At 34.3% G+C, this 25,166-nt stretch overlaps 1 protein-coding gene and 3 long non-coding RNA genes across 4 annotated transcripts in view; 1 reads left to right on the top strand and 3 right to left on the bottom strand.

Annotated features, from left to right (window-relative positions):
- Positions 1-25,166, bottom strand: part of LOC145321597 (uncharacterized) — a 106,543-nt gene that overhangs the window by 64,648 nt on the left and 16,729 nt on the right. The gene's annotated exons all lie outside the window — the stretch shown is intronic.
- Positions 8,650-13,228, top strand: LOC145321598 (uncharacterized). The gene is made up of 5 exons (XR_013880331.1): positions 8,650-9,324; positions 9,706-9,775; positions 10,867-10,928; positions 12,037-12,154; positions 12,629-13,228. It is a non-coding gene; the product is annotated as an uncharacterized LOC145321598 (long non-coding RNA).
- Positions 14,192-16,904, bottom strand: LOC145321600 (uncharacterized). Its single transcript, XR_013880333.1, has 2 exons — positions 16,306-16,904; positions 14,192-14,562 (listed from the first exon to the last, which is right to left on the bottom strand). It is a non-coding gene; the product is annotated as an uncharacterized LOC145321600 (long non-coding RNA).
- Positions 17,213-20,613, bottom strand: LOC145321599 (uncharacterized). The gene is made up of 3 exons (XR_013880332.1): positions 20,547-20,613; positions 18,553-18,614; positions 17,213-17,431 (listed from the first exon to the last, which is right to left on the bottom strand). It is a non-coding gene; the product is annotated as an uncharacterized LOC145321599 (long non-coding RNA).

Here is a 25,166-nt window from a genome sequence, read left to right as displayed (position 1 = left end):
AACTTGTCTGTATTTATATCAGAGCTCCTTTCAACCATGTTTATTTTGAAAGCTTGCAATTTACTATGTATTGTGAGAGGATATGTGTGATGTTTAGAGTTGGTCTTATGTAGAAAGTGTTGCTTTAATTAATTCCACGAATTTTCTGTAAGTTTACCTTATATTTTTATGTGTTTTAGTTGTATTTGCATTCTTTAATTAGCAATTAAAGCAGGTTTTGATACGTTTTGGTATTTTTTTTTTAAATTAGAGCTAGGGGAATTTTGTTATTTAAACTTTTAACTATCCCTGTTTATCAGAAATTGCGTACCGCGTATAATATCGCTTGTAAGGAAAGAATAGTAAAAGTGTTCTTTTTTTTATAGAATGAAATATAATTTAGCTCATATGCGTTTACAACTTAAATATTTTATGGCATTTTTATTAAGTGTGTTTGTTGTTATAACAGTTCAAGCCTTTACATTGGGGCTAGTGTTTTTAAAGTCAGTAGATGAGTATTTGTTACTGCATTATTTTTAGGCTTGTTAACATAGCTTTATGTGTCTCTGTTAAGAGTTGATACTTGTCCTTTCTTCTCAGGAAGGATATTGATATTTTAGCCTTAGGATTAAACAAATAATAAATTGATTCTTTGGTATATTCAGCAATACTAAATATACTTTGGTTAGAAATGTAATAAACCTGTTATTCATTCGTTGACAAGATGCATTAGTATTTGGGTCATATTAGAGTTCTGAATGAATTTTCGCATAAAATTTTTAAGTTTTTAACGATGTCTAAGTACGATATGCAAGGAAAAAAAATTATTTTTTTTTTTGACTGAAATTTTCTTTGAGGGTAGGCAATGGCTTCTTGCCTAATTGCTAGATCTTTAAAATAAAATCATTGATGGGTGAAATTGTGGCATATCACAATATATATTCTGTTGCTGTGTTCTCATAATAAAAGCATGAAAAGTATAGTTTTGTTCGCACAGATCTTCAATCGATAGTTATTTTTATCACTGTTATATACAAATTAGATATACTTTTGTCGCAATATGGTTTTGGGCATATATTTCAGGCATTATTATAGGTTGATAGGTTAAGTATCCGAAATGTGTTTCTTAGACCTAATGTTAACCGCAAGGTTACTTAAGAATTATAACTCATAGGGTTTCAGGCTAACAAAAAAAATCTTAAATTCAGGCGGTCCAATACTGTTTTCCTTGACTTGCAAACGCAACGATAAGCTTGGTATCTTGTCACCAGGAATGATATAGTACTGTATGATTATATAAGGATTAGATCAGGTGATAAAAGTGGTCTGTGAATTCTGTCAATATAATTTATAATGAAACTACTGCGTGAAAGCTAGAGGTGGTGCTGGCTTCATTTGACAGGATTATTTTTACATGTCAATATGCTAGTTAGTGTACTAAAATTGGTCCAGCTGCCAAAACTCTCTTAATGTCCTCTAAGTTTCACCTTTGTGCTAGAATTGAGACAAAAGTTTTATTTAACTTGAGAATATGAGTGATCTCGAGTATGCTATTGGTTCGTTTATGCATACTGTTGTGAATATGCGCATAAAAAGTCTTTTTTCAGTAAAATCTGTAAGTCCATATATCTTTTGAAAACTGCTATGCTTGCTTTCAATTTATACGGCGATAGACATGTAAACTTAGAACCAAGGAAAAGTTTTAACTTTTCAAAGTAAGTGAAATTTTCTTAAACTAATTTTCTCTCTTTTATGTGCGTATTTTCCACAACTTTCTTCAGAATATTTAAAGTGTATGCTCAATAATTCAGACTTCGGCCTTAGATAGTTCAATCAATTTAATGATATTCCCTAAGTATACTGGGCTCCTGGGGTGGAGGAGTGTACTATCTAGGTCATGTCCTAATATATTTTTTTAACAATTTTGTCTTGTCTGTCATAGGTTGAATTTTAGTGTAAGATTTGCTTCACAAGCAATAACAGTCTTTAGGCAAAGTCCCAGAGTCATTTTGGCACAGCTGATTGTCCAAGACTTTTCTGTCTACTTGTGAATGTATGAAGATTCTAGAGCTATACAGTAAAACATTAGCTTTATTACTACCCAATTTTTTTTGTATATTGATTTGAAATATTAGTGTGTGAGATTGCCGATTTTAACCATATACCTTAACCTAAACTCTACAACATCATCTCTGTTTTCAACGAATTTACTGCATTCAGGAATAAATGAGACTAGAAATTTTATTAGCATTAAGATGATAATCAGATTAAGATCACTCATGATATGTGAGTGCCCTGTTCGATAGCTGTATGATTTAGAGTGTATCTATCAGCTTGAAAAGTTAATCGATTTGATTAATGATTTCGTGTTTCAGATTGGTATGAGAATATTATTGGGTTGGTTACTAGTAACTAGAGTGATCTAGTTAATAGCTGGTGTGTTTCGGGCTATGGCAAGTTGCTCCAATTCGTCATCAGAATCATCTATTTCTGGTAGCATGGGTAGTCCATATATGAATGATCCTGTGAAATCGAAATCAACGACTACCTCTCTGACAATGGATTGGTCGCTGGACTCTATGTAACCAGTGATAACTGTATTGGTGATAGTGTGATTGGAGTTGTTGATTATTAGAGCTCTGCCACTGAGTTGTCCATCATCATTGATAATGAGTTGTGTTTGTCCAGGTAAGATCTTAATATCTGCGTTTCCGTTTGAAATATGATCGTCGCTGAGGATCACTTGTGTTCCAGGTGCCAGGTTGAAAAAGTGGTTGATATTCATCACTATCACTTGGGTTTCTTTAGCTTTGATCTTTTTAACTACTCCTGTACAGAGCTGGAGCTCGAAGTCAGAACAGAAGATACTGCTCAGTGGTCCTTCAGGGTGAAGAATAGAATACAAACACGGTGCTAACCGGTACTTGTCTGTGACGGGAGTCCATGTTAGCTGTAGACTTCTAATACCATTCAGTCCAATTATCATAGGTGTGACATCCTCATGGTCTTCAGATACAATTGAAAAGAGAATTGGGTAATGACGGCTTGAAAATGATGTGGGACGAATCATAAGAGTTACTTCTCTGGGTTCGGGGATCTTGTGATCTGCACATGTGACTGGTGGCTCATGACTTTCTTCCAACTGATTTTTATCATCGTTCATTACTATGCCAAACAACTTGCTATAGTACCTGGCTGATATGATGTTTTTATCTGTTACTGAGTCAAGTAAGGCTGTCATACGTACGTCATAGTCATATTTACAATCTATTTCTTCTGGCATACAACCAGAGCAATGAAGGTACAATTTCCTTTCTTCCTCCTTAGTTGGTGTAATGTTGTCTCCTATTTGATAGTTAGGCTCATTGGGAATTATTTCCGCTGTGGTAGCTTTGACTCCACTGAGGTTACAATCTTTAGGTGATTCCTTAGCATTGGCTTTAGCCCATTCTTCATATGTTTGCCTGAAGACGCCACTAGGTTTCACCTTACCACTATGGTACAGTTCCATCATGGCTGGCCTTCCAGGACATAGGTGTCGAGAATGGTATAACTCTTTACCATATATCTTATAACAGTTTGTGCAGAATGCCGATGTCAATACAGTTGGGTATAATCTTACTGTATCATCACACAATAATCTACATCCATCTGATATATTGTGAGAATATTGTCCACATGCTACACAGTAGCGTCCAGGTGATAATCTATAAGAAGCTTGATAATCCCGTTTGGTATTCCTTTGAAAGTGCCTGTCCCTGTTATCCCTGTGATAAGGTTTGGGATTGGGTGATTTTGTAGCCATTTCTCTAACAGTGGATTTTCTTTTATAATAATTTGAGATGGCTTCTATCTTGGCAGTTTGTTTGTCTCTGTGGTTAGCTCTTCTCTCTTTACACTTCGAACTGTTGGTGTTGTTGGTTCTCTTGTGCACTACACTCTTTGTACAGTTTGTGCAGAGATTCCTCCCAACTTCAAGTGAACCACTCGTGTTAGGTCTACCAAGTTGTATCGTGTTCAATTTCTGTGAGAGTAGAAGTTCTTCTGCTGGCTCTGCTACTGTTGTTTGCACACGGGAATCAGTTTTCCACGAGTCTGGTGAGTTAGCTTGAGTTGATAGTGAGTCCAGAGATATCTCATTCAATTCAGGGCTCATATTCTTCTCACCAATTTGTTCTGGCTCTTCTAGATTGGATATTTGTATCTCCTCATAAGCATCAGAGTCTCTAGTGTCTGTATTAGCTGAAGGGGTTCTTGTACCAGGTATTGTCGAGCGTCCCCGACAAGGAGTAGTTTCCTTATCAGCTTCATCATCCTTCTTGCCTTGCTTGCGGGAAGATGACATGATAGTTGTTGTAAAGCCTTAGAACTATTTGTAAGTTCTTTAAAAGCCTGTGAGATGTTGTACTATTTTTAAGATAAAAATAGCGAAAGTTCAAGAGGAGTACAAATAATGGGTATAGTCTAAAACGGTCAAGAATCTGTTTAAACTAACGATTCTTTTCTTTGAATTTGCTTAGCTATAGATGGGTGTGGTATCTACTTCACCTATAGTTGTTTCTACGTCGTATATACTTGCGTGTGAGCTTTGATTGATATTCTGAAGTGTGCGCTAATGCACTCTTATCCTTAATTAGGCTCAACTGTAGAAACACCTCTACTTAACTTTTATATAGATTTATTTATGAATTCAATTTGAGCTAGTTAGCTATTCAAATTAGTTATCAAGTTAAGTAATGTTTGCAGCAGAGTTAATTTGGGTATGCTTATATACTATCACAAATTAACTTTAGTTTGCTTGGGAGTCGACTTTCCTAGCAAATTATGGTTGTCGAGAAAAAGAAACAGCAATTTATAATCCTTGTTGAATTCTTACTTCACTCTAAGGATATGTGTTTATAGCCTACGATCTACTTGTTCCTGTAAGGCTATTATGAATATAACTTACTAAGGTTCACTCCCAAAGGATCGTCTATATTCTAATAATATTGCAACAATTTTGCCTGAATGTCAAAGATCTCGCCACCTCTTACTTATAGTTGTATTAGGGGTTTTTCCTTCCAATCCTATAAAGTAATTTGCGCAAAATTGGGGCTTCACTTATGACTTCAATTCTTATAACTGTAGTAAGATATACAATTTAGATACACCTATATTTATATATGTAAAGATTGTTTTCAAAATTATCTAACCGGATGTAATCTAATTATAATTGGTAGTAATACAATATTCAAGTGCAAGTTTACTCTGAGGAAGTGTGAGATCCTACACTAGGTGGCCAACCTATATTGTGGAGGTTGTCAATCAAACTTCAAAGGAGCCTATCAACTTTGAATTAAACAATACTTATACTTTTGAAAACTAATCTAACTGGTTTTAGTGCACTTCTTTCTTATTTATCTAAAGGTATTCTGTTAGGTTATAAAAACTCTGGGCTATATGTAGACACACTTTTATGTTACTTGGTTATAGTCTGTGTGCTAATAAGCCTAAGTAAACATACGTTTCTCGATATGTAAAAAAATTTTTTTTTATGATTCCGGATATTTAAAGACAGTAGGGTACTTTCCGTAGTACTTCTGCTACTTCTTTTAGAGACGTCCTACTCTCCCAAGGTAGGCTGCTGCAACCTCCTGCTGCGTTTGGTTTATAGAACTTTGTCTCTTAAAGCGTGCTATTCAATACATATAGGGCCTATATTGTTGACTTTACTTTTATATCACTAATGGTCACTATCACTAGTAATTAACTTGTCTTCACTTTCACTGCTGAATCCTGGTGGTACATGAAATAGAAATGTTAGCATTAACAAAGTAAGTAAAAATTTAGTTTTCATGTCCTACTTATTGTTGAGTGAACTGTTTATTGCATTTATGTATATGTTTGTAGGGAACACACAAACAAAAATTTTCTAAGTTAAGATTGAATTAAAAACTTTCTAAGTCAAAATAAAATAGAATTACTCTAAGTCCAAAGTTGGAAAATTGTGACTAAGTCCAAAAAGTTTCTAATGAAATTATTCGGGTATACTCCTTTTCACGACATCCCTCCATATGGAGCGATGATTTTAATTGATCGCCTCTTATGACATGGGGCGATGTAATGGCTCCTTGAAAGGGGCGATTTAATAGCCCCATATAACAAGAGGCGATGTTATGACTCCTTGAAAGGAGCGATTTAATAGCCCCTTGCCCTAAGAAGCGATTAAATGATCCTTTATCGCTCCTTTATCGCCCCTTCTTAAGAGGAGATGATATGTCCTCTTATCCCAAGGGGCTATTTAATTAAATATCGCCTCTTCATGGCCCCTTCACTATTATATATATCTTATCCTTTGATGGCCCCTACATCGCTCCTACATCGCCCCTTCATTGCTCCTCCATCGCTCCTTCTCCAAATTTATATTACATTGTACTTTGATGGCCCCTTCATTGCCCCTCCATCGCTCCTACATCGCCCCTTCATCGCTCCTTCTTCAAATTTATTTATATTACATTGTACTTTAAAGGCCCCTACATCGCTCCTACATCGCTTCTTCATCGCTCCTACATTGCCCCTTCATCGCTCCTTCTCCAAATTTATATTACATTGCAACTTGATGGCCCCTACATCGCTGCTACATCGCTGCTACATCGCTCCTTCATCGCTCCTACATCTCTCCTTCATCGCTCCTTCTCCAAATTTATATTAAATTGTACTGTGATGGCCCCTACATCGCTCCTACATCGCCCCTACATCGCTCCTACATCGCCCCTTCATCGCTCCTTCTACAAATTTATATTACATTGCAACTTGATGGCCCCTACATCGCTGCTACATCGCTCCTTCATCACTCCTACATCGCCCCTTCATCGCTCCTTCTCCAAATTTATATTAAATTGTACTGTGATGGCCCCTACATCGCTCCTACATCGCTCCTTCATCGCTCCTACATCGCCCCTTCATCGCTCCTTCTCCAAATTTATATTACATTGCAACTTGATGGCCCCTACATAGCTCCTACATCGCTCCTCCATCGCCCCTTCATCGCTCCTTCTCCAAATTTATATTACATTGCAACTTGATGGCCCCTACATCGCTCCTACATCGCTCCTCCATCGCCCCTTCATCGCTCCTTCTCCAAATTTATATAACATTGCAACTTGATGGCCCCTACGTCGCTCCTCCATCGCTCCTACATCGCCCCTTCATTGCTCCTTCCACAAATTTATATTACATTGTACTTTGATGGCCCCTACATCTCTCCTCCATCGCTCCTCCATCGCCCCTTAATAGCCCCTTACCTTAATTTATATAAAAAAGCCCCTACATAGCCTCTCCATCGCCCCTTAATAGCTCCTTACCTTAATTTATATAACATAGCCTCTACATAGCCTCTCCATCGCCCCTTAATAGCCCCTTACCTTAATTTATATAACAAAGCCCCTACATAGCCTCTCCATCGCCCCTAATAGCCCCTTACCTTTATTTATATAACAAAGCTCCTACATAGCCTCTCCATCGCCCCTTAATAGTCCCTTACCTTAATTTATATAACATAGCCCCTACATAGCCTCTCCATCGCCCCTTAAAAGCCCATTACCTTAATTTATATAACATAGCCCCTACATAGCCTCTCCATCGCCCCTTAAAAGCCCATTACCTTAATTTATATAGCATAGCCCCTACATAGCCTCTCCATCGCCCCTTAATAGCCCCTTACCTTAATTTATATAACATAGCCTCTACATAGCCTCTCCATCGCCCCTTAATAGCCCCTTACCATAATTTATATAACATAGCCCTACATAGCCTCTCCATCGCCCATTAATAGCCCCTTACCTTAATTTAAATAGCATAGCCCCTACATAGCCTCTCCATCGCCCCTTAATAGCCTCTTACCTTAATTTATATAATCCTTACCTTAATATATATAACATAGCCCCTACATAGCCTCTCCATCGCCCCTTAATAGCCTCTTACCTTAATTTATATAATCCTTACCTTAATATATATAACATAGCCCCTACATAGCCTCTCCATCGCCCCTTAATAGCCCCTTACCTTAATTTATATAGCATAGCCCCTACATAGCCTCTCCATCGCCCCTTAATAGCCTCTTACCTTAATTTATATAATCCTTACCTTAATATATATAACATAGCCCCTACATAGCCTCTCCATCGCCCCTAAATAGCCCCTTACCCTAATTTATATAACATAGCCCCTACATAGCCTCTCCATCGCCCCTTAATAGCCTCTTACCTTAATTTATATAACATAGGCCCTACAAAGCATCTCCATCGCCCCTTAATAGCCCCTTACCTTAATTATATAACATAGCCCCTACATAGCCTCTCCATCGCCCCTTAATAGCCTCTTACCTTAATTTATATAACATAGCCCTTTCATAGCCTCTGCATCGCCCCTTACCTTAATTTATATAACATAGGCCCTTTATGGCTCCTGTACAGCCACTGTAATTGTATTGCCCCTTCATTATAGAAGGTAGGGCATTAAGGTAAGGAAGGAATGTGAATGTAATTCGAAACAAAATTGTAAGTAAATTTATTGAGAAATTGCTTACATGCAGGAAAATGCTTAAGGACGTACTCACATTTTTTGGACTTGATTATAGATATGATTCGCTTATAACATTCTATTTTGTTGTCCTAGGAATCAGTATCCCAGAAATCAGATTAATCGGTTAAACTGTTTTTAAAGCATTTTTGAATGGGGGGTCAAAAATATACTATGCCACATTTAGAATAAGACTGCAGGGCCGAAATTTTAATTAGTCCCCCGAGTTAGTTTTTTTTGGGGTTTTTAAAAATATTTTTTATAGCGGATTGGGTAATTTTTACAACAGCAGAAGCATTTTTAATTTTAATTGCTTTTTTTCTTCCTTTCTTTTCATTTGTACACTCTACTATGCCCTTGATTGGGTATAACGAATAAAAAATATTTATGAAAGTAAATTAAATTGGTTTAAGAATTTGGTTCAGCTATAAAATCTGCATTTTTGTTAACGAAACAAGCCGGATGGATAATTATAAGGATTTTTGGACAATTTCTTCATTGTAATAATTTATCGTCTTCTCCCTGAAAAAAAATTTTGGGGGTTTAAAAAATACGAGAATTTTTGTTACCAGAAAATCGCCATTTTATATGGTTTCTGGATAAATAATTTTGTACATTAATTTCCCCTTTATTCTTGTTTTTAGTCTCTAAATTTCTGGGGGGGAAAAAGTGTTAGAGAATAAACGGAAATAAATCAAAAATCAAATGTTATTGCTGTCTATGTAGAACTAGGTTTGTGTGTCTGAACTCTGAACTGATTATTCGAAATATTTAATTAGTTACTAGGTAATCTTTCTTACTTTTTTACGTTTTTTTTACATATTGGCTGAAAAATTTAGGGCACTGTTATTGAATTGTTTTTAAACTAGTTGTCTAAATTTTTTTATCAATTATACTAATCTAGAGCAGGGTAATCTTATTTCGATTTCTCATATCAAGAGATAAGGAGATGGGATAAAGGGGGTGGGTGGTTGGGGTGCACAGTTTTATTTTAACCCGCTGCCTTAGTTTCATTTATTAAAGAACATGAAAATCTGGTGTAATAAAATCTGCTGGATTATAACTGATTCATAGCACAAAGTCTTCAATTAATTTCTAAAATATGGGGCGGGGGTTCATTGCTCATTAAGCACTTTGAGGGAAACAACCTAAACTCGTATTTTTTAGGTACATTCTGTATTCGGACTAGAAAGTGTTTCTGGTGAAAAGATCTCTGTTCATTAACTTCTATAAAGAGGTAAGAAAACCTGGATGACATCCTTAAGTAGCGAATCACAAAATAATGAAAGATGGACAAACGGACAAAGTGAGATATATACCTAGCAGATTTTTAGTGATTATAAATCAAAATTATTTTTAGAAAATCGCAAAACCTTTCAGATTTATTTGTATTATATCGACAGATCAACGAAACAAGTAAAATGCTCCTGGTATGAAAAATATTCACAAAAAAATATTAAATAGCAACAGAGAATAGTTTCCCCCAAAAGCCCTGGGGCAGACAGACAGACAGTGAATTGTGTGAACGAGTTTCTTTCATGGATCTAAAGGATAAGACAATGGCCGATAAATTGATGTACATATCCAATGATGACACACAAAATTACCCCTTCTTTAGATTAAAATTCCTGGTTGAAACGTTTAAACACTTAACTTAATAAACCAACCAAGTAAAATTAAGTATAGTCCTAAAGTTGCTAAGCCAACAATTAAGAAAATGTTATAATAAATCATTGGGGACTAGTATAATAAACAGCCCTTAATGCCCCCTTTTAGTTTGTTTGCTTCAGACAACAACTAAGAAGCTATAACAAGGATGACAACATCCATAAAAGCGAAGCTCTGAAACGATAAGGATAAACGTACATTAACACTGAATAATTAGAATATAAATGAATAAGAGTCAACGCAAAATTGGGAGTAAATTTGTTGAAAAACTTCTTGATACAGGATAATGTTTATGGACATAATTACATTTTTAGGCCTTATTGAGTTGCTTTGCTTATTATATTTTACTTTGTTGTCCCAGGAATCAGTATACCAAAATTCAGAACAATCAGATAATTAGATCACATAAATATTTGTGAAGAAGTAAAAATCAACATGTTTAAAATGGACGTACGGACATTCTGGTAATGATTATAGAGTTGCTGCGTTACCTAACTACTACAGGAATCACCATGCAAAGTTTGAAATCGATACACCAATTCTAGCATGCCTAAATTAACAAAAAAGCTATCCATCTCGGACGAACAGACAGACGTACGGACGGACCCTAATTTTAGAAAGCTTCGCTTTTAAAAATTAAAGATATTTTTGATGTTTAAGGCTTGGGAGAGTGTATCACCTGCTCTCAAGAAACTGGAGGTTGTCGTCAAAATGAGAATAAGGTAGGTGAATAATGTTCCAGTATGGCTTCCAAACTGATTAATATCCGTTGGATTAGAACCGGTTCTCAGCCATAATGAAAAATCATATTATAGCATCGTATTACAAACACTATTTACCACAAATGTTAAAATATAAATCATAAAATCAATATCAGTTTTGTCAGCCTGGGCTAATTGGTTTTAATCTTATAATCTTACATTTTAATATCTGCAATAAGCTGTCTATAATACGATTTGATAAATAACTATTCCTCAATCTTAACCAAATATTATCATTTCTTTGGATTAAAAATACTGGTTGAAAAGTTTGGACTAACATTTTCTATATTTCAACTTTTTCAAATTTTATTTACTGAGCAGGATCTTTTAATGCCATAGTCGTGGCCGAAGTCATGGCCGTAGTTGCAGCCGAAGCCACGGCCAGTGCTGCCAATAAAAACATGGATTATTAAATGTTTGAAGTTTTACGTATTATTATTATTTTTTTCTTCATATTTTTACTTAGAATTCAAAAAGTAGTTGTGATTTAAAGATCGCATATAGCCTTGGCCACGCGTAGCCAATTTGATTTAAAGGTCGCTATAGGGTTTGTGGCTGTACCTCTGGCAGCGGCAACAACGGCTACACATTTAAATTCAGCTCTGGTGTCCCTCAAATTGTCTACCAAAAAAATCTATTTTGATTGGATTAAAATAGGGTGTGTTAGTTTTTTTGTCACTATAAGATATGTAATGTTATGCTGTAATGGCTGTAGCCCAACAGTGTTATGGACCTTGAAGGGTTATTGAAAATTTATGGAATATAACTAAAACCACCATTTTTTCAACAAAAAAAAGGTGGGGGGGAGTAGTAAGCTCTGTAGGTAATTTGTACAATATAAAACCATAAAAAAATCCGGGAGGGGGGGGGGGGCGGGGGGGGGGGTGACAAAAATGCACATTTTGGAAAATTTTCCTAATTCGTAAAACTACTATTTAAGATTTCTTTGTGGTCTAAAAACAAGAATACTAATATCCATGATTCCATATGTACCAAGCACAAAAAAAACATGTAAAAAACAATATGGAGCACAAATATTCTTTTTATACATGTTCATCAATTGTTTTAGAAAGACGTTGAGATGGTGAGATGAAATTAACAAGCTGTATAAATGCTACCTCGACACCCCATGGCCACCTAGCCAGAGATGCCAAGTACCTCCATCAGTATTGCCAAGAATGAACCAGGTAAATGAAATTTCGCTATGAGTGTCAACATACACAATTACGCGTAAAAGGTTAAGTTATATACAAAATTAGCTGGCAGAAAACTCAGAAATGAAAATATATCCAAGGTTCCTAAGGGATGAGACAATTGACAATATTATTGTAAACCCTATAATAAAAATGAAATTGCTCTTCTGTTCATAAAGAGAGGGTAGGTTTCTTGTAAAATCCGTAAAGGTGTGTGTTTTAAGGCTTAAAAATAGTAGTAGAACGATAATATTCACTAAATATGTGTATTTCTTATTGAAAAGAACTACCTATAGCCAATTTTTTTTTTTAAGTTAACATAAATTTTATCATTCTACTACTGTTTTTAACTTATAACATATACCTAACCTTTACGGATTTTATAAGAAACCTATCCCTCTCTTTGTTGATGAAAAAAAAATTATACACTGATAGTTTGTAAAAACCAATAAATATCTTTACTTTCAGGAACACAAATCGTGGAATCATCATTCAACCATCTACAAAGCCAGAACAGTTTTGGCAAAAAGAAGATAATTATTTAAAAATTGATTTCAGTTCTATTTATAATTCTCGTCTATTGTCCTTTATTCCTGTGATTTATGATAAAGTACGATATTTTTTTATTTGGTATTACATAATATAAACATAATTATTATTTAACCATGTATAGCATCGTATTAAAGACAATTTGCCACAAATATTAAGATAAAAATCAGAGAATTAAAACCAGTTTTGTTTGCTTAAGCCTTAAGTCTTCATTTAAATATCCGGAAATCTGTATATTAAATTCTAAATTGAAAAGTATTTTTTTTATGTTATACATTATTAATAAAAATAAATAAACAATAAACTTAGTAATATTTTAATTATAACGTGGCGACTCTACAATCATTATATCTCTAAGTCTGTTAACAATTGCAATAATTATGTGATACTTGCGGCTGGCTATGATAATGATATATATATGATAGTTTAAAAGTTACTCTGAAATTTACTTTGTCTAAAATCAATATCATTACTATACTAATACATATTTACCAAAGATCGCATAATATAATATAAGTATATCCAAAGTAGTAAGTAAATTTGTTGCAAACCTGTTTAAATACATACTTTTTTAGGACTTTAATATAGAGTAGTTGCTTTGGTTATAACATAGTACCTTATCATCTTACTTGGAATCAAAGGGAGTTATCAAAAAAGTAAAAATCTGCATGTTTTAATGGACGTACGGTCTTTCTGGTAAAGATTATACATAAAGTTTTTGTTAAGCTTTCTAAATATCATTAAAATCGATATGCCAATTGAATTAGTGTCAAGAGCTAACCTCTCTGGGCGTACGTACAGACAGACAATCCTAATTATAGAAAAGCTTAGCTTTCAAATTAAAAACAACGTTATCAACATCCATTAATAGCGAAGTCAAAAATCCCGAAAACTTTAAATAAAACGTTTTATGCATTTTTAAGCATGACTGATGGGCAAAATTTATAAAGATTAAATGTTAATATGTCATAGGAATTAAAACCACCGACTGTGGCTCAACACAGCACATCCGCTCGTCGCCGGGAAGGTGATAGATTCGAATTTCGTTCCGACTTTGCGTCATAACTCAAGACGCTAAAAATGGTTCATACTGCTGCCATGTCAGGTGCGCGACATAAATATTTAGAGAAGGGGGAATGCCTTGGCCCAAAAAACAGGCGCAACTTACTACCATATACAGTTAGGACTTCTCAGACAAAGGTCGTGCAATCAAAGGGTTGGTTGTCTGATGGGCAAATGGACGCTTTTCACCGCAATCACAGGGCCTAGGTCTGACAACCATATCCATAAAAAAATCACACTGTTACAGAAACAATGACTAATTGTCAAGGGCCTATGCTCCCCCTGTGGAGTGAAAATGGCTTGTCACTGTTTTTTTTAAGTCATAGGAATCTAAAATTTTAGCTGACTTGAATACAGACAAAGTGAATTAGGTATAGTGTAGCCTCGCTTTTAAAAATGACAAATATTTAATGGAACAAATTATAAGTTTTAATAATATTTATTTATGTAAAAAAAATCAGACTGAGGTGAATAAAATAAAAAAAACATAGGTATTGAAAATCTGATTATAGTACCTACAATGAATTTTTACAGCTTTTAAAGTTTTATCACAATGACAAATAGTAGGTACAAATTACTATTATGAGGTATTTTATAACATACAGAGTTATATCACAAAAAAACAATGAATAAAAAATCTATCTTCAACTAAAAAGGCAAAAAGGAACTCAATAAAAACTGAAGAAATGGCGTCGGAACCGCTGCTCCCGCCGAAAAAAGCAGTTTCACAACGAATTTGTAATTACAATTTTTTTGCCAAATTAGACAATTTTTAATCATCCGAGACCAAACTAAATGTCAAATGCAAATATTAACCCTTAATGGTGGGGGGGGGGGGGGGCTCCGGTTTTTTTATCTCATTTTCTGTTTGTGAAAGATCAAGAGCCCGAATTGCGTGACTTTTAAAGTATGGGTATAACACATAACTGCAGGGGTGTATATTCTGCAAAAGATTTATTTTTTTCCCCCGGCAGCAAATTTTTAAACATTTTTCCCCTCCTAGTTTTTTTTTCCAGCAGGGAAGGAAATAAAATGGTAAAAATATTTACAAAACTCTTTATTTTATTCCTATTATACCCCCTCACACATTTTCTTTCAGTTTTTTTCACCAAAAAGGTGAGAAAAATGGAAACAAATGCTTCCAGTTCTCTTAATTTTTACGTTCTTTCCCCTAACCACATACTTTTTATTCCCCCCCCCCCCCTCAGCAGGGTCAAATTTGAAAATATACACCCCTGCATAACTGAGAGTTGGAATTTTTTAAATATCTCTATCCTGGCGGGCACAGGATGCCAGCAAACCTGGCAGGGTCATCCAGGTAAAGAGCTAAAATATCTTTTTGACTTTAACAAAGCATTTTATCTTACCAAAATACTTAAATATCCCCTAGTAGTACATCCTCATATAAAATACAGGTGTTCAAGTCAATTTCAGGTTTTAGGTATGATCCTGCAGGTCTTCAGAAATCTTTAAAAGGCTCCTGTGGCCGCAATTTTTGACTTAGAGACTTCAAATTTTAAACTTAAGGTTAAGTCTACATAATGTATTAAAATTTTATAAAGATCCGCCGCCGTTTTCCCGCCGACTGCGGCGGCTGGCAGCTGCCAAGTAGAGCTGCGGCCGCTGAAAATTACATTTTGATATTTCTAATATAAAAGGGGGGAGGCGGGTGTGACACTTTTTGAAACCAAAAGTAAAACGTGCATGATCTCAGCCCATAAAAGAGATATAACTCTAAAATTCAGCACAGCAGTTGCTTTTGTGGAGAACAATATGGAACTGTGAAGAAACGGCGGCGGAACCACCGTTTCCTGCCAAATTTTCTTTTCTTGCTAAATTAGACAGTTCTCAATCATCTGAGATAAACTTCTTTTCTCATAAAAATTTCCCTTATATTTTCATGTGACACTTATAATATTTCAAACATGTCAATATTTTAAAAAATTTAAAGTGTAAAATCTTACAAGTGTCAAGTAAAAATATAAGCAAAATTTTTTGAAAACAAAGTTTATCTTAGATGATTGAAAACTGTCTATTATAGTGAGAAAAGGCAAAAATAATTCGGCGGGAAACGGCGGTTTTCGGTTTGAGCGGCATTTCCGCCGCCGTTTCTTCACAGTTTCATATTGTTCACCACAAAAGTAACTGCTGTGCAGAATTTTAGAGCTGTAACTCTTTTATTGGCTGAGATCATGCACGTTTTACTTTTGATTTCAAAAAGTGGCACATTCGCCTCCCCCCCTTTACACAAAGATAAACAGTGTCTGCCAAAAATTGTTCTTCTAGCTTAAAAAATAAGAAATTTACAGTCGTTTAAAATTTTTAAGTAAAAAGGACATAAACAAAGGTTGTTAAATAAAAGGGTGAAGGAAGCGAAAATTGACTTTGACTTGCTTAAGGTCGAAAATTCATTATCAAACAGGGGACTTGCACAAAAAATTTAGCCCTCTTACAATAATAGGAATTGAGATAATAGGAGGGGGGCGTTGACCCCCCCCCCCCCCGACCGATTAAGGTGCGGCAAGGGGCCCAACTGTTAAGGGTTAAAATATCACCGCATCGTATTATACAGTTTTATGGAGAGAAAAATCTGCGCGCTAAACGCACAAATCCGAGAAACACTGATAATGTCTCGCATTGTTATATAAACAGCTTTCCTCGGATATAAAATGTAAAGTTATAAGATTAATACCAGTTTTTTTATTTGTAGAAAACTGTATATAATACGATGCTAGGCATAATTTTGTCGTATAGCTGAGAACCGGTTCTAATCCACCGGATTTTAATAGGTTTTGAATGAAAACGAGAAAATAAATTATTCTGATTTTGGCAATTTCGTCTGGCATATTATTTTATTTTAAGGAATAATTTTTGTGTTGGTATCTTTTTTTAATAAAATGTTCAAAATTATCCTTTTTTAAAAGTGTTTCCCGCTGATATGTGACAAATGAAGTGAAAACTAGGCTAGTTTAGTAAGGCTAGATAAATATTTTTAAAGCTATTGACAGAGTAAATACTATATTAAATACTAAATTAATACAGAGTACATAATAAATTATAAGGTTGGTTAGTTTAATTTGACGTAGTCACAAAGCCTTTTAAGCAGGGCTCGGCAGCCGCGCGTCAGTTGCAACTAAGCCCTAAAACTAAACCTGTTTGTATGCTTGAAAAACTTTTTCTTAAAGATAGATTGCCATATTTCGGTCAGGTTTAGACTAACAGCTTATTTTTAAAAATCGTAAAAGGTTTAGGTATTTTTTTAGGCTTACAGGCGGCTGATGAACAGCTGCCGATCCATGCTTTAAAGAACACAAATATGGATGGCCTTTTATTGATTGATCCCAAGTCTCAAAATAGATAAAATAAAACGATGAGCTTAGTTTTAACATCAAGTCATCAAAACATCCAACCTTAATTCAAAACTATCTATAAAAAGTTATCTTTTAGGAATATAGCAGAACTTAATTACCTACTTAATTTGAAATATGAAATAGAATAATGTCTGAACTATGAAAATTAAGTATTTTGATATTCTTTTATTATTGCAAAATAAGTTAATAAGGATAATTAGGTTCTATAGAATTAACATTTTTTGTTTGTATCAGTATCTTTTTTCCAACGTTTCCAGAGGCCAGGCTGTCGTCGCTTACTTTCCGGCTTCTAAAATAACAAGAACTATTAATCACAACGAAAGAAAAAACATTTATTAGCGTAAAATATTTCAACTGATTCCCCCCCCCCCCCCCCCGGTGTAATAGTGTACATTGTACAAGCTGTGTATATTTTCTCCACCTAGATGAATGTACCCCAATCCCTCTCTCCCAAAGGGGGACAAAGCAAAAACGAAAGCAAGTGATTTTAAGAACCTACCAGCAGTGATGCTTTTTTTTTTTAGTGTTTGCACAAAAATTTTACCTCGGCGGCAAATTTTTTTAGGGGGGTAATTACCTCGCCAAAAGATAATAGGGGGGTATTAATCCTCCCCCCCCCCCCCCCCCCCACCCATCAGAATTCAAGTAAATTTTACCCCAAGGTTAAAAATGTTTTGGGTGTAAAAAAAATTGCGGGACATTTTAAACCCCCCCCCCCCCAAAAAAAAAAAGCTTGGACGCCCTTGCTTGTCCCTGTTCTAGAAAGCTTTTATGAATTTTGTATTCAGTTACTTTTCTTAATTGGTTGGTTTCAACTATAATGTCCAAACTTTCATACCATAACTCTAATCTAGAGAAGGGGGAATTTTATTCTAAATTAGGGATGAACATTAAGGGGGGAGGCGGATGTGCCACTTTTTGAAACCAATAGTAAAACGTGCATGATCTCAGCCCATAAAAGAGTTACAGCTCTAAAATTCTGCACAGCAGTTGCTTTTGTGGTGAACAATATGGAACTGTGACGAAACGGCGGCGAAACCGCCGCTCCCGCCAAAAACCGCCGTTTCCCAACAAATAGACAATTTTCAATCATGTGAGATAAACTTTTATTTTCATAAGAATTTCGCTTATATTTTCACTTGACACTTTTCGCCGTTTCTTCACAGTTCGATATTGTTCTCCACAAAAGCAACTGTTGTGCCGAATTTTAGAGTTATAACTCTTTTATAGGCTGAGATCATGTGCGTTTTACTTTAGGTTTCAAAAAGTGGCACATCCGCCTCCCCCCTTTGTTGTTTATTCTCTTTTCCGTAAAAATATGTGTGTTACAGATTAAATGAATGTACACGAAACAACGTGTAGAGAACCCCGAAATTTAGAATAGCTACGCTGCTCATAATAATAATTAACCTGTGTTGAATGAAAGAATATTCTTCAGTGCAGTGATACTAAATAAACATCCTTCACCACTACTGAAAAAATAAATAATTATAGTTTTTATCATATTCAATCGTAATGATTAATATCCAGCAAATTAAAACTGGTTCTCATCCATAAGAAAAAAACGATGAATAGCATTGTATCATATCCAGTTTAATAGCCCGTGTATTCGGCATCTTGGGGCTAAATAAACATGTTTTTATCTTATAATTGTACATTTTATATCCGCAGAAAGCAGTTTATAATACGATGTAAGAAATGACTATTATCGCGTCGCGTATTATAGACAGCTTAACGCGGATATCAAAATGAAAATTAATAAGATATATACACATTTTTTTTTAGTTATGAGGGGCCGGAAGCCCAGGTACCTAAATAAAACTGTTAAACTAAATTAAGTTTAAGATTTTTATTTTAATGTACGTGGAAAATTATCTGTGAAATGATGCTAAACATGATTTTTTCAGTATGACTGAGAATCGGTTCTAATCCAGCGGTTTTAAAACCAAACTACTGGAATAAAAACAATTTTGCATTGGACATAGGATTATCTAGGTATCAATAAACTTTTTTAACAAGGATGACAACATCCATAAAGGGAAGCTCTGAAACGGTAGGACAAACGGACATTAACACTTGTATAATGTCAGAACTGAATAATCAGAATGCGAATGTATAAGAGTCAAAGCAAAATTGTAAGTAAATTTGTTGAAAAACTGCTTGATACAGGATATTGATTATGGACATACTTACATTTTTAGGACTTGATTATAGAGTTGCTTCGCTTTTAATATTATACTTTGTTGTCCCAGGAATCAGTATACCAAAAATCAGACCAATCGAATGATTTGGTCACATACAAAGGGGGGGGGGGGGGGGGGGGGGGCGAAAAAGACACTTTTTGAAACCAAAACTAAAAGTCAAAGGAACTCAACTAAAAAAAAAGTGTTCCAGGTCTGACATTTTGCATGGGCAGTTGCTCTATAGGGGTACAATATGGAACTGTGAAGAAACGGCGGTGCAACTGCCGAGAAAAGGAAAACAAAATTTCGGCGGGAAACGGCGGTTTTCGGCGGTTGCGCCGCCGTTTCTTCACAGTTCCATATTTTACCCCTATAAAGCAACTGCCATGCAAAATCTCAGACCTGTAACTCTTTTTTTAGTTGAGTTCCTTTGTTGACTTTTAGTTTTGGTTTCAAAAAGTGTCACTTTCGCCCCCCCCCCTTTTTTTGTTAAAAATGTAAAAAAATCATCATGTTTAAAATGGAAGTATGGACATTCTGGTAATGATTATGGAGTTGCTACGCTTTCTAACTCGTACCTAACTACTACATGAATCACCATGCAAAATTTGAAATCAATAGGACAATTCTAACATGCCTAAATTAACGAAAAAAGCTATTTAAAAAAGTAAAAAAATCAACATGTTTAAAATGGACGTACGGACATTCTGGTAATGATTATAGAGTTGCTACGCTTTCTAACTCGTACCTAACTACTAAAGGAATCACCGTGCAAAATTTGAAATCGATAGGACAATTCTAACATGTCTAAATTAACGAAAAAAGCTATCCGTGACGGACGGATGTACGGACGGACGGACCGACCCTAATTATAGAAAAGCTTCGTTTTTAAAAACCAGTGGACATGCCTTAGTATCTAGAGGGATCAATAAAACATCTGATATGAACATAATTCATTGGTTTATAACGAATCTCCTGTACAAATAATTGTGTCTGTCTGTCGATAATGTTAGATGGTTGCCAATTTAATTTTTTTTATAAGTGCTTGAGATTAATTTTGTTTAATCCAAACTTTTATAAATTTCCATAAATTAGGGGCTGGTAAATATCTATTTTCTTATATGAGTGTAAATAATACATTTAATTAGGTTATTGAGTAGTCTTAGTAATACCTGTACGTACTAGTTTAGTATATGTGTATAAAATCAAATTTTAACATACCTCAGCACAATATCAGCAAATAAATCTTCTATTATTCAAACTTCCTCCCTCATTTTAACAGATTTCTGCAATTGATTGGACTTATTTTACAAATAAATAGGTTAAGTTAATTGATTTTAGAAAATCTATATGCCCGAGTCCTCGAGCATGTAGAAGATGGGTGATAGTTAAATAGCCTAAAACAATCCCCAGACCTAGATTTAAATACAGCCTAAAACCATATGGAACCTTTATTAAAATCTCCTAAAATCGAGGGATCTTAAAGGATAAATAGCCGATCAATTGATGTATTTACAAAGTTGAAAAGCCAAGGATTAAGTTTATATTTACAGCAAATTATGACAATAAATAATTTTAAACTATTAGACAGTGCAAATAAGCAATATTTCTTCACAATGCAAACAGTCGATAATCACACACACACACTTACGTAATAATAATAACAATAATAATAGTGAGTGTGACTCAAAACAAACTTCCTTACGCAAAGGCGACATTTGAAAAATATTACCAAGCAGACAACAATTTTTTAAGGATTATTCTATCTCGATTTTTTTTCTATAATATTAAATTTTTCAATGCAATTAATTTTTTTAGAAAAAATATTATTTGCATCTAACAGAGTACATTATTTTTGTATGCTATGCATATAAAGTGAATTATTAAAATTCTTCCATAAGCGACAATTTTACCACAAAATAAATAATCGATCGGCTAGGGTAAAAATTACCCAATCCACTATAAAAAATTTTTTTAAAAATCCCCAAAAAAACTAACTTGGGGGCCTAATTAAAATTTCGGCCCTGCAGTCTTATTCTAAATGTGGCAAAGTATATTTTTGACCCCCCATTCAAAAATGCTTTAAAAACAGTTTAATTTTGATACATAAAAATTTATTGTAAGTTAATAATTATTATGCTTAAAATGGACGTACGGATATTCTGATAATGATTATAGACTTTCTAAATCGTACCTTTCTACTACAGGAATCACATGCCTAAATTAACGAAAATAGCTAACCGTTACGGACGTACGGACTGATCCTTAATATAGAAAAGCTTTGCTTTTAAAAAGTTAAAAAGATTTTTTGAGGGGATGGGGTAATATTTTTCTTGGGGTGAATTTTCTGGGAGGGTGGAGATACCCTCCCTCGAAATAATTATAAACCCTCTATGAACTTAAAAGAAGCTTCACTGTAAAGGAGAACCATATAGGTTCAGCGGTTAGCTTTTCTACAGACAAAAAAAGATTACTACTTTATATAATAGGTTATGAAAAAGGAAAAAAAAGCAAGATAACAAGGATAACAACATTCACAAAAGCAAAGCTCTAAAATCAGGAGGTCAAACATAAATTTTGTTAAAATTAGCGTAAATCTATAATACAAAGTAGAATGATGTCTGTCCATCCGTCTGTCTGTCTATCCGTCTGTCTGTCCGTCTGTCAGTCCCTTAAGATCTCGGTAACCACTGAACCGATTATATTCTACTATTCAGGGAATATACCTACTGGTCCTGTTGGTTTTAGGCTATTTTCTTGGGGGGTGGGATACCCCCAACCCCCCCAAAAACAAAAAAATCCCCCCCCATTTTTTTTTTTGCTTAAGATTTTCTTGGTCCTATTACGAATTTCGCCAAAAAAAATTTTTATCACCTCTTGGGGCAAAGCCCCTAGAGGCTAGGGGCGAATCTGCTAGTATAGAATATAGTAAAAGGGCATAATTTTAATTTTAGTATTTGATTATAATACTAAACCTTGTTGTCCTAAGAAACATTACTCCAAAACCCAGATGAATGGGACAATGATATTATACAAAAAAATGGATGTACATACTTTCTAGTAATGAATATAGTATTGTACCCAACTGTTATAGAAATCATTCTGCAAAGTTTGAAATCGATAGGATATTTATAACATGTCTAAATTAAAGAAAATGTCGTCTAACCGTTTGGACGTACGGACAAACCAATCCTTACTATAGAAAAGTTTCGCATTTAAAAAGGAAAATTATAATGAAAATATAATGAATTAATAAAATAAATATAAATAATATAATAACATAATGAAATAAAGAAAAAAAATAAACTAAGAGAATGAAATTTTTTAATTAAATAGAATATTGAATAAGGATCATATAATGGACAAACAGACAAAGTAAGTTATAGAGCAGACTTTAAGAGAATATGCTATTACTCAAAGATTATCACGAAACCTAAGTCTTTTGAAGCATAATTGAGAGACAGACAAAATAATTTATAGACTGGATATACATATGTCATGGGAATATTCACTAAAAATCTCAACAGTCTATCTTTAACAATAGCAGAGAAAACCACATGCTTAACTTAATGAGAAGAGCAATGACGAAAGGACTAACCCTAATTGTAGAAAAGTTTCTCTTTTAACAAAAAAAGTATTTTTTTTTGTCTGAAGCTTAAAAATTTCATAAACTGACTAAATTCTCCATTTAAGGGAAACTTCACATAGGTCATGGGATGGTTTTTTGCTTTTTCATTTTCAGATTTAAGCCCCTAATTGGTTTAGGCTATTTTTCTGCCTCCTTACATTAAAAAGAGCGCAGCTGCAAGTGAATAAGAAAAGAGAAATATAAAAGAAGAATACATATTATCCTATTATATAAAGTAGTAAAACATAAACAAACGTTGGAGTGGACAAACCTAGGAATGGGACAATCGTCGGAGTGGACATTGCTTATGTAAAACGCAGGAGTGTCTTTTATTTTATTTATAAGATAAAAATCTTTCAAAACAAAAAAAAAATCTTGAATATCTTTTCTCACAGACTGAAATTTTAAAATCAGTCTGACAGTTTTCCAAAGTAGGTAAGTTCTATCGAAAGGCAAAGGTTTGAAACAGATAGAACATTTCATTAAACTAAAACATATTTTTTCTCACATTGTTTACAACTGTCAAATATTTTTTTTTATATGCCTAACCCCTGCAGGGGGCTTATTTGTATATTTATATCTTAACCTAACCTAACCTGTGTAGAAATAACTAAACAAATGTTGTTGAAACCTAATTTTTAAGATATTATAGACACTTCTGCGTTTTACTTATATAATGTCCACTCCGACATTTGTCCGAAATATCCTGCGTTTGTCCACGTTAGTAAGGCTTTCTGTTCTGAAACTTAAGATCTCAATAACTACTAAACAGATTGGGCTTTCTATTTCAGGTAAGCTTAATATTTGTCTTGTAATGGCTTTAGGCTATTTTATTTTAAGTCGAGGGATGGTTTTAGGCTATTCTATTTTAAGTCCTGGGAAGGTTTTAGGCTTTTATTCATTCCCCTTTGAATACAGAGCCAATAGATGCTGGGGGCGTAGACACTAGTCAATATACAAAGTTTTTTTTGTCTGTAGCAAAGGATCTCGTTTGCTGCTAAACCGATATGATGTATGTCTGTCTGTCTATACCGTAGGATCTTGCTAACCGCTGAGTCCTGAGATGATTTTAAGATAGTTTATTTTTTTTTCTTATAATAAAATAACAGGATATTTGTCCATAAAAAGCGAAGCAATATCTTAATTTTTGTTGTTGGAACTGTTATTCAGTTGATTATACCAAGGATCTAAAGAAATAAGACAATGGCCGATAAGTTTTTATCCATCCCTAATAACGATACACAAAATTGCAACACTACAACCAAAATATGACAAAAGTCCCCAAAGTTTTGAGCCAACGAATAAGAAAACTTCATTATAAAACTTTGGAGACTATTGTAAAAATTGCCTAATGTTTCCTTTCTCCCTGAGATTATACAGACTATCCTTAAACTAATATTTACATTAAAGTAACAGGATGTTTATCAGTATCAACTGAACCGATATGCTTCTCCTTTACATTGAAGCTTATCTTACTCGCAGGAAAAGTTTTCATTTTGGGGAGGGGACCAACACTTTCAGCCCCCGGAAGGTATCACTTCCCTTAAATTCTTAACCTTCCCCTCCCCCCCCCCTCTCCACCACATCTATTCATTAAAGTACTCCTAAGGTCATCTATGGGATTAGCCGTTAGTGACTTAAAAATAATTCAAGTGCAATGATATATTTACCAAATTAATACGATAATTTTGTATACATTTTTTATGAAAAAAAATTATTTTGCCAAAGGCAGCCAAAAAATAAGCAGCAAATATTTCAAAAATGCTCTGATAATCAGAGATCTACAGGGATAAGACGATTGTCGATAAAATGATATATATACATATATACAGTGTGTTTTTTTGTGAGAACTTTTTTGAAAGCAATTTTACCTTACTTATAGTTATCAGAATTTAATGATTAATGGCTTATTCTCTTCTTTTTTTATAACCTTTAATAGAAAAGCAAAAAATATTTCAGTTTTTATTCAAAAAGTACAGTGAATTAAAAAATTTAAAACTTAGGTGTCAACATCTAAAAATGGTTTTAGTGCATTTTTCTTATAATCTACCTTTGCAAGAATGGCTGCAAAACGCTTCAAAGTTGAGATATAGAGCTAAAAATTTATATAGATACTATTTGTGACATGTACTAGAACATTTGAAATTTGAAGGCCATATCTCAACCAGGGAGGGAATACTGGCCCCCCAATGTACTCCCTCCATTCTAGGAAA

This window comes from Acartia tonsa, chromosome 6 (genome assembly GCF_053477335.1).
Source record: "Acartia tonsa isolate MP-2025a chromosome 6, ASM5347733v1, whole genome shotgun sequence".
Classification (NCBI taxonomy): domain Eukaryota; kingdom Metazoa; phylum Arthropoda; class Copepoda; order Calanoida; family Acartiidae; genus Acartia; species Acartia tonsa.
This window is presented reverse-complemented; position numbering and strand designations above follow the sequence as displayed.